Source organism: Lactuca virosa, chromosome 1 (genome assembly GCF_052849685.1).
Source record: "Lactuca virosa cultivar CGN04683 chromosome 1, Lactuca_virosa_CGN04683_v6, whole genome shotgun sequence".
Taxonomy (NCBI): domain Eukaryota; kingdom Viridiplantae; phylum Streptophyta; class Magnoliopsida; order Asterales; family Asteraceae; genus Lactuca; species Lactuca virosa.
In genome coordinates, this window is record NC_136426.1 from 228,471,343 (window position 1) to 228,480,746 (window position 9,404).

Sequence of the window (9,404 nt, forward strand, 5' to 3'; positions counted from 1 at the left end):
GATGGTGCACTTGGTACCGTAAAGGTAATGCCTCCAGATTTTTAGGGCGAACACTACTGCTCCCAATTCGAGGTCGTGCGTTGTGTAGTTTACCTCGTGCGTCTTCAGTTATCTTGAGGCGTAGGCAATGACTTTCCCTCGCTGCATTAGGACACATCCAAGTCCCTGGTTTGACGCATCACAGTAGACCACAAAGTCTTCTGTTCCTTTTGGCAAGGATAATATAGGTGCGCTGCACAGAGCTCGCTTCAGTGTTTGGAACGCAGTGTCTTGTTTTTCTCCCCAAGTGAAGGTTACACCCTTCTGAGTCAGGGTGGTAAGTGGTTTAGCAATCTTCGAAAAGTTTTGTATGAACCTTCGGTAATACCCAGCAAGGCCCAAGAATTGTCGGATTTCCGTTGGAGTCCTTGGAGTTGTCCAGTTCTCGATTGCCTTGATTTTGGAAGGGTCCAAGTGTATCCCCTCCTTGCTGACCACGTGACCTAGGAAATCTACTTTCCGAATCCAAAATTCGCACTTTGAGAATTTTGCGTATAGCTTCTCTGTCCTTAATGTTTCCAAGACTTGTCGGAGGTGTTGGCTATGTTCCTCCTTGCTCCTTGAATAGATGAGTATATCATCGATGAACACGATCACAAATTTGTCCAGGAAAGGACGACATACTCGGTTCATCAAGTCCATGAATACCGCCGGTGCATTTGTCAATCCAAAGGGCATCACCACAAACTCGTAGTGACCATAGCGAGTTCGGAATGTCGTCTTGGGAACGTCTCCTTCCAGGACTCGCAGTTGGTGATACCCAGATCATAGATCGATCTTTGAGAAGTAGCTCGCTCCTTGTAGTTGGTCGAACAGATCGTCTATGCACGGTAAGGGATATCAGTTCTTAATCGTGAGTTTGTTCAGTTGTCGGTAATCGATGCACATGCGAAAAGATCCGTCCTTTTTCTTTACGAACAGAACCGGTGCTCCCCAAGGTGAGAAGCTCGGTCTGATAAATCCTTTGCTGAGAAGTTCGTTCAGCTGGCTGGACAATTCTTGCATTTCTGCCGGTGCTAGATGGTACGGCGATTTTGCTACTGGGGTGGCTCCGGGAATCAAGTCGATCCTGAACTCGACTTGACGTTCTGGTGGGACTCCTCGAAGATCCTCAGGGAAGACGTTGGGGAAGTTGCAAACATCCGGAATGTCTTTAATGTCTTTCGCTTCTTGTTTCTTATCTACCACGTGAGTTAGGAAGGCATGATATTCCTTTCACAAATATTTTTGGGCTTTGACGCAGGAGATGATTTGTAAATTGGTACCGGGTTTGTCACCATAGATGACAAGAGTTATGCCACTTGGCAGATTAAGGTGAACGGCCCTTTCGTGACACAATATATCGGCATGGTGAAGGCTCAACCAATCTATACCGATGATGACATCAAAGCTTCTTATGGTGATCGGCATTAAATCGATTTGGAAAAAGTGTTCATTTAAAGCTAGTGTGCAACCTACATACAAGTCGTTTGTGCTTTCTGTTTTACCGTTTGCCATTTCTACTGTAAATATCTTATTGAGTGATTGGGGTTTTGATTAAGTAAGTGTTTGAACTTATGGCTCACGAAACTCCTCTCCGCACCACAGTCAAAGAGTATGCATGCATAAATGTTGTTGACGAGAAACGTACCCGTGACCACTATGGGATCGGCTATTGCCTCGTTTTGCCCTATTACCATCACTCTTCCTACGCCACCAGCACTCTTTGCCTTAGGGCAATCCCTCTTGTAGTGCCCAGTTTCCCCACACCCATAACATGCCTGACTTATGTTGGGTTTTGGTATAATACAACATCCTATGGTGCACATACAACACTAAATACCTTGGACCTATGTTTTCACTAATTATACATGCAAATGGTTTCCAAGGTATTGAACCTATAGCTAGCATGCAATTGTCATACAAACTACATAAAATACTAGATAGTGTAACATACCTTTTTGTGTGGCTGGAAGTCTTGATGTATTTGGCCTTAAGAACTTAGCCCCAATAGTGTGGAAGCCTCAAATGAAGTCACAACACATCAAGGACAAAGGTAGGACTTGAGAGAGAATCTCCATGCACTCTAAAACCTTCATGAACTCCAAGAACATGCACACACTCTAGGGTGACTAGGGGTGGCGGTTTTAGGTCATAACATATGTATTTATATGTGTTGAATTCTAAGAGTCATGGGTATAACCCAAACCCATATCCATGGATTTTATGATCCATGGTTCATGTGGCCCAACTCTTTATGTATCCATACATAAACTTGGTCCAACATGGATCATAAGCCCAACACATATAAATATAACTAATTACCATAATTAGTCCCCATAGTTTTAATTAGTCTCTTTTGATCACTAAATTAATTCCAAATTAATTCTTGGTCAATACTAATTAAAACATATGACTTCATATTAATATATTAGAACTTATAATATATTAATAAATCATATATAACCTCTTCTCTCAAAAGTCCATCCTAACAATTGTCCTGATGATATGCAACCCAAATGTACCATGCTACTCTCGGGTCGAATACATACCAATAATAGTTATGGGCTTAGACACCTAATCCAACAGTCTCCCACTTGGATAAGTCTAAAACTATTATTGCATATGACTCCAAAACCCGACTAGCAATCGTAGCTCTTAAATCCGCTGTCGAACTCTGAACAAATCAATGACGTGTCCATTAGATAAGGGATCATATATTCCTCCATTCTAGATATCATATGGACTGAGACGTGGATTATAATCATTCTCTCTGTCCTTTTGTTGTTTCCCGATTTCCGATTTATGACGACTGACTAATTGAACAAATCAAATCAGTCCAGGCCCGGCCGAGCACTTACGTTTGTCATCACCAAATCATCGAGGGGCCCACATATATCGCTTTTATCCCTTTAAGGGTAAAAGGAATGGATAAACTTCGACTCATATGCTTGTTCTAATACTTGTTGAATCATACATAAAGGCACGTTTTATAACATCGAGTTACCAAATGCGTTTACGTGCAATCAATGTATGACCAACTCATAGGCAACAAGTCATATCTCTAGGTTTGAAGAATATAAGATATTATCGTCTCATGATCATTCGTGATAAAATCCATGAAGTGATTCAAATGAGTGTGGTTTGAATCCAATACTCGAATCCCTATTCCAGGAGTACTCATGAATGTTGTAGTAACTCTTACTATGTCCACTACCTTGGACATCTACAAACCCGATTCATGACAGTATTGCCTTAATACCTACTTCCAACGTATTATCGACTGTGGATGGTTTGAATAACTTATTCATTCGGGAAGAATAACCTAGCTATTCTGGAAGTCAAAACATGCAAAGTGAAACACAAGAATAATACTAATCACTCTATGGTCCAAAGCACCTTTGAGAGTAACTAAAACACCTTTTATTTAAACACCATATTGATTACTCATTATTCATTGTATAATGTTTCAAATAATCAACTTTATACTTGAATTAAAACAATAGTTGTCCCATGCTCCAAGCATGTAAACTATGTTTTCTAAACACTAGTCATGCCATACACCAAGTATGCACACTATGTTTATCTATAATCTTTACTTTGTGAAATAGATCAATTAAACGTGATTCCAATGATGCTCATTTCACAATCCCAAATCTTTATCGCAAATGTAAGAATTCCAAATTCCTACCATTTAACGAAATCTGTTAGATTCTAAACTTATATGCATTGATCCTCTCGTAATGACTATGCACAAAGTCACAAAGACTTGTCAACAGACATTACAGAGTATTCCAATGGAGATCAATTCCATGGAAACGAAGTCTCACATTCAAAGTACATTCCTTTGAACATCCTTCTTGCATTAAGTTTTCTAATCTTACACAGATTTGAAGAATAACTTCCACCTATGGAAACCTTTCCAGATTCCCATTTTGACATCACTTCTGAACAAGAGTTACCTCTTTTCAGAATATGTTAATATGGTCCTACCAGAATTAACAATATACTTCCAATTGTCCGTGAGCAACCAATCTTTGGTAAACCTTAGATTGTCCTCGACAATTGCTTAATCATTTTAGTCATATCCAATTCTAGACTTTTCCCTTCTTAATGCCCTGAGCGTTTGGAAAATTTAGAAAGGATAAATATTACAGCACACGTAATCAATCCTATATCCGAAGCATATGGGACACGATTCATGATGACTCTTTTGCTACAACATTTTTATTTGCCATGTTTTCAGAATTTGACTATGAAGAGGGATGCCGTAATCATAATCGAATTTTGAAAATGCAATATATATAGAATTTCCTTAAGTCGAACCATTCCAACATAAAATTCATATATATATTTGACTGAAGATGATTAAAATGTCAATCTAAGCTTTTAGTATTGAAATGAAGTATAATTTCCTCTCCCTTAATTATAGCAAAACAACTTTTCAACCCCTGGATCTTCACGAATTGAAACTTTTGTTTTCTATAATTAACATTGCTAGCTTGTAATACTGAACATAATAATCATGCTCCCACTAACATGATAATTATCAGCACAACACTTATGCTCCCACTAGCTTTGACATGTACTCAGAAATCAGCTGGACTTCTAGAAATCAATACTTTATTGACTTCCTTAACAAAGTTCAGTTTTCTAATACGAGATGCTTTGATAAGAATTTATCAAATTCATACACCTTTCCTTAGAGAGCTCATATGTGTGTCTAAACAATTTTAGAACTATGAAAAGGGATGCCGTAATCATAGTCTCAATTGTTTAGACCTTTGCCACTTCTCACAAGTCCATGTTAGTGTGTCGGTTAACCACACACGCTCCACTAACGACTTTGAGAATGCAAATAACACAATTGCTATCTACTTAAAATCTACTTAGTGAAAGCGTTTCCTCACCATCATTTTCATGAATCGGAGAGAAACCTTATGACACTTAGACTTTATGGTGAATGAGTCCCTATCCATGTGAATTTGTCAAACCACAATCACAAGACAAGGTTAGTGCAAATCCAAACTCATATGGATTAAACTTGTGCAATCTTAACTTTTTGCCAACTGGCAGCACAAGGGCCTGCCATTGCTTCTAAGTTGTTATGCAACCAATTGAGAACTCTCAGAACTCCTATGCAAAGCCAACTTTAACTGGAATAGGCACAAAAATCTCAACACGATAGGTTATAAACCTCAAGTCGTGTGCTAGTGAAGAACTTCAGGTTTTTATTCTTGATTAGTTCTTGGAACTTTCAAGAGCTTTAAGACTCCCACTGTCCTCTTGACATATAAGACTCTCTTGTCAAGAACCATTTCTTATCAAGGGTCAGTGCAGATTCTTATCAAGACTAACACTTCACATAATTGGCCTTAGTTGGTCTTTGTTTAACCCGAAACATCACAACTTACCAATTTCAAATGTACAAGAGTAGGGACACATTTTACTCTTACACTTGACAAGTGTTACAAACCTTCCTTAAGATATGTCACTTGAGTTACAATCTTGGAGTATGACTCTAAGACTTGTTATGGAACGAAGTATGATTCATCTTTTTGATTTTAACCATTTCAACAATCCACGATTTCTCTTCTTAGCCAAACAAATGCACTAAGATGTCCTTAGAGAATTAATTGTGATATGGTTTCATAATCACTAAGATAATCATAAAACAAGATACTCAAGTACTCTCCCATCTTTTCAGATTGGAGAAACTTTTATCTTCCTGCCTTATTTGATTCTTCTTATTCGTTTTGCCTAACATTGATACTTTTCCAATGTTTCAGAATATACTTAAACTTGTAAGTATAGCCATATTTACTAAGCTTTAGTAAATCATGACGAATAGTCTTATCGATCTTTGTGGTGGACTTGACCAATGCACAAGAATATGTACTCGATCCCTTAGTCCTTCACTTGACTCACATATACATGTAAACAAGGAATTAGTCTTAATTTTCCAAAGATGAAAATTCTCATTCATCATACAACTTGCATGATTCTAAGTTTCTACCCCACTGAAACTTGGGTGATGAGGATCTTTCCTTATTTGGTAAATTATGACACTACCACAGTCGAAAGAATCAAATCCATTTTCCAATATTGCTATCAATGGAAACATATAAACAACAAATTCTCACAAATGCCACTGTAAGGATATTTTAAAATAAAATAAAACCTTTTCTTTTATTTTAGAACTTTGCGGAAAACCTTATCCTTACAATGCAAATGCATGTGAAAAATTATGTTGTTATGTATTCCTAAGCAATCTATCACAACTCTTTAAGTAACAACTCAAACTTCTTCCTTTAAGCTTCCTCTTCACTTTGGTTCTTAAAACATCAAAATGTGATCTAGTCACACCATGTAATAAGAATCTCCAAATAGGAACTTAATAGAGTTAGATAATGGACTTTACCTGAAGTAGAGTCAAAACTTTTGACTTTACCATCCTTACAGACTATCAGGTAAATTTGGCCAGCTTCGCAACCAATGCCCCTTCCTTTGGCAGTAGAAGGTTTGGGAAGTCGATCTTCTAATCAAATTTGCTTTTACCAATGCTCAAAATCATTGTTGACTCAGCAGCACCAAGCAAATAGGTAAGATCATTAAGGGTCAAGTCATGGTCTGTCATATAGTAGTCCCAAAGGAACTCACTATGTGACTTAGAAAGTGATTGAAGATCCAACTTTCTCAAGACTTTGACACCCAACTCTCCCGGCTTGTCAATATGTGACTTCATCTCCAAGACGTGAGCACACATAGACTTTGCTCGTCAATAGCGCCTGAGTGACCTTGAACTTGTGGGTTAGGGAGAATAATTGGAGGGGGTGGAGGAAGTGAAATTCCAAGAGATTTGGGAAGATCATAGATGTCTAAACTAGACATCTACAATGGGAGATCTTCAAGTTAGTTGATTTTTAAGTCCTTAATATAACACCCAATATGAAATATTAAGGCTAGGACCCAACACAATACTTTACAACTTGGAAGAGGGATGCCGTAATCCAAGCTATAAAATATTTGAAGGTAGGCGAATGACGATTCACCAATTTCCACCATGAACAACAAAATAATTTATTAGGTTTTAATTGGTTTTGAAACTCCTAGATCTTTTGAGATTCATTGAACTTTTCAATGGCATGTTTCAATCTCGATTGTGCCCTCTCAAATTTTGTGACTGGGATGCCGAGGATTACAAAACAAGGTGTGAATAACCATGCAAATTCACTTGGTACCCTTAATATTATCACCTAATCGATGTGTCGGTTAACCACACACGCTCCACCGATCTATGATAAACATTAAGTTACCCTTCGCCACTCTTACTAGTCCATGTTAGTGTACCGGTTAACTACACACGCTCCACTAACGACTTGGTAAGGTACAAAGAGTAAATTGATGGGTTTTAGGTAAAACAAATAAACTAGAAAACAATTCCTAAGTTCACATGCAACCTACTTTGGATCTATGTTTTAACTATTGAACATACAACTTTGAATTGCAAAATAAGAACCCTAGAGGAGAGAGGCTAATTTCGAAATTAACAAACTAGGGTTTAGGGTTTACATACCTTTCAATTGTTATATCAAACAATTGATATTCCCTTGATCTTGATCTTGATCTTCTTGGAAGCTTTAGCACCACAAGTGTAATGCCTCTAATGGAATCACACCCAATGACTAGCAAGAAGGAAAGTAGAAGAAAAGAGAGGGGAGGGAGTATGCAATTTCGGCCAAGGTATTCTTCCAAAGAATGAGTCACCTAAAATGTGAGCCAGGAGGCTCCTTAAATAGTTGAGGGAACTAGGGTTTAGGGAAAACCCTAGTTATCCTTTGCTTAGGGCCTAAGCAAGGCCCAAGGCCTTATCTTGGACCCCTTGGACGAATTCTCTAGGGTTTCCCCTAGGGTTTTCGTCCACCCCCTTCCAAGGGAGTTCTGGATCCTTCCATTCAACTATCAGTTAATTGCAAACTAGTCCCTGCACTTTATAATTAATTCTTTTAACCCCAAAATCAATTCTGATTAATTTCTGGCTAACAATTAATTAAACATAATGATTTCTAATTAATATATTAATCCATTAACATATTAATAAATCATTTATATATATATATATATATATATATATATATATATATATATATATATATATATATATATATATATATATATATATATATATATTAATTTATTAATCTTATAAAATTAATATCTCTCCTTTCATAATTTCCTTGTCCAGTTGCTAGGTTGAGGGCAACCCAAAAGGACTGTGCTGCTATCAATTCAAGTACATACCAATTATAGTTATGGGCTTAGACACCTAATCCAACATAAATTTCATGGGTTAGCACCAAATTCACATTTTTCTAAGTAACTAAGATTGGGAATTTATAAGTGTTTAGTTACTTAGTATTTATCATTAATACTTTTAATGAAGGGAGAATTATAGTCCTGTCAAACCCGTTCGGCTAACGACCCTCCACCAGTCAAGGAAGCGGTGGGTGAGAGTGGACACCCATTAAACTGCCATTTTATAGGCAGTAACCTTATACCCCCCTTATAGACCGGCTTCGTGAATGAGGCCTACTAACGGTAAGACTGACTTTTACTCTTATACATATATATATAAATATTAAACCTATAATATTATAATAGTATAAGGGTTGAATTTTAAACTATTAAAATTCTAAGGGTTTAACTTGGAACTAAAGTATTCATGGGGGGAAACTTTACAAATTCCAAAACTTGAGGGCAAGTTTTGAACAATTCAAAAACCTTTTTCAATTCCATAACTTATGAATTTAAAGTAGTTTTAATGAAAACTCTTCAAGTTCCATAACTTGAGGACAAGTTATGGAAGACTTTAAAAAACATTTAAGGAAAAATAAACTCTTCATTTTCATAACCTATGAGTTTAAAGTAGTTTAATGAATAAACTCTTCAAGTTCCATAACTTGAGGACAAGTTATGGAAGACTTTAAAATCATTCAAGAAAATAAGACTCTTCATTTTTCCTAACTTATGGAAATATTATGAGTTTTAAAGAATCATAAATGTGACTTTTCATATAACTTGAGGACAAGTTACAAAAACACATTTTATGAGAAACTTTAAGATTAATATGGATTGAAAACAAATTATCACATAACTTTTCTATTAATCTAGACTAACTCATAAGAACAAGACAATTCAAATCAAACTTTTTCATGAAATTAGCCTAACCATTAAACTAATACAAAACATGAATCTATTGACAACTATCTTTGAAATTGGTTTAGCATGAACATTACCACATCAAAAACAGGTTTACAAGACCAAAAACAGCTTAGGGTAATGTTTCTAGTCCAATTCCAGCCTTAAAAGTCGAAAATATGCTGTCA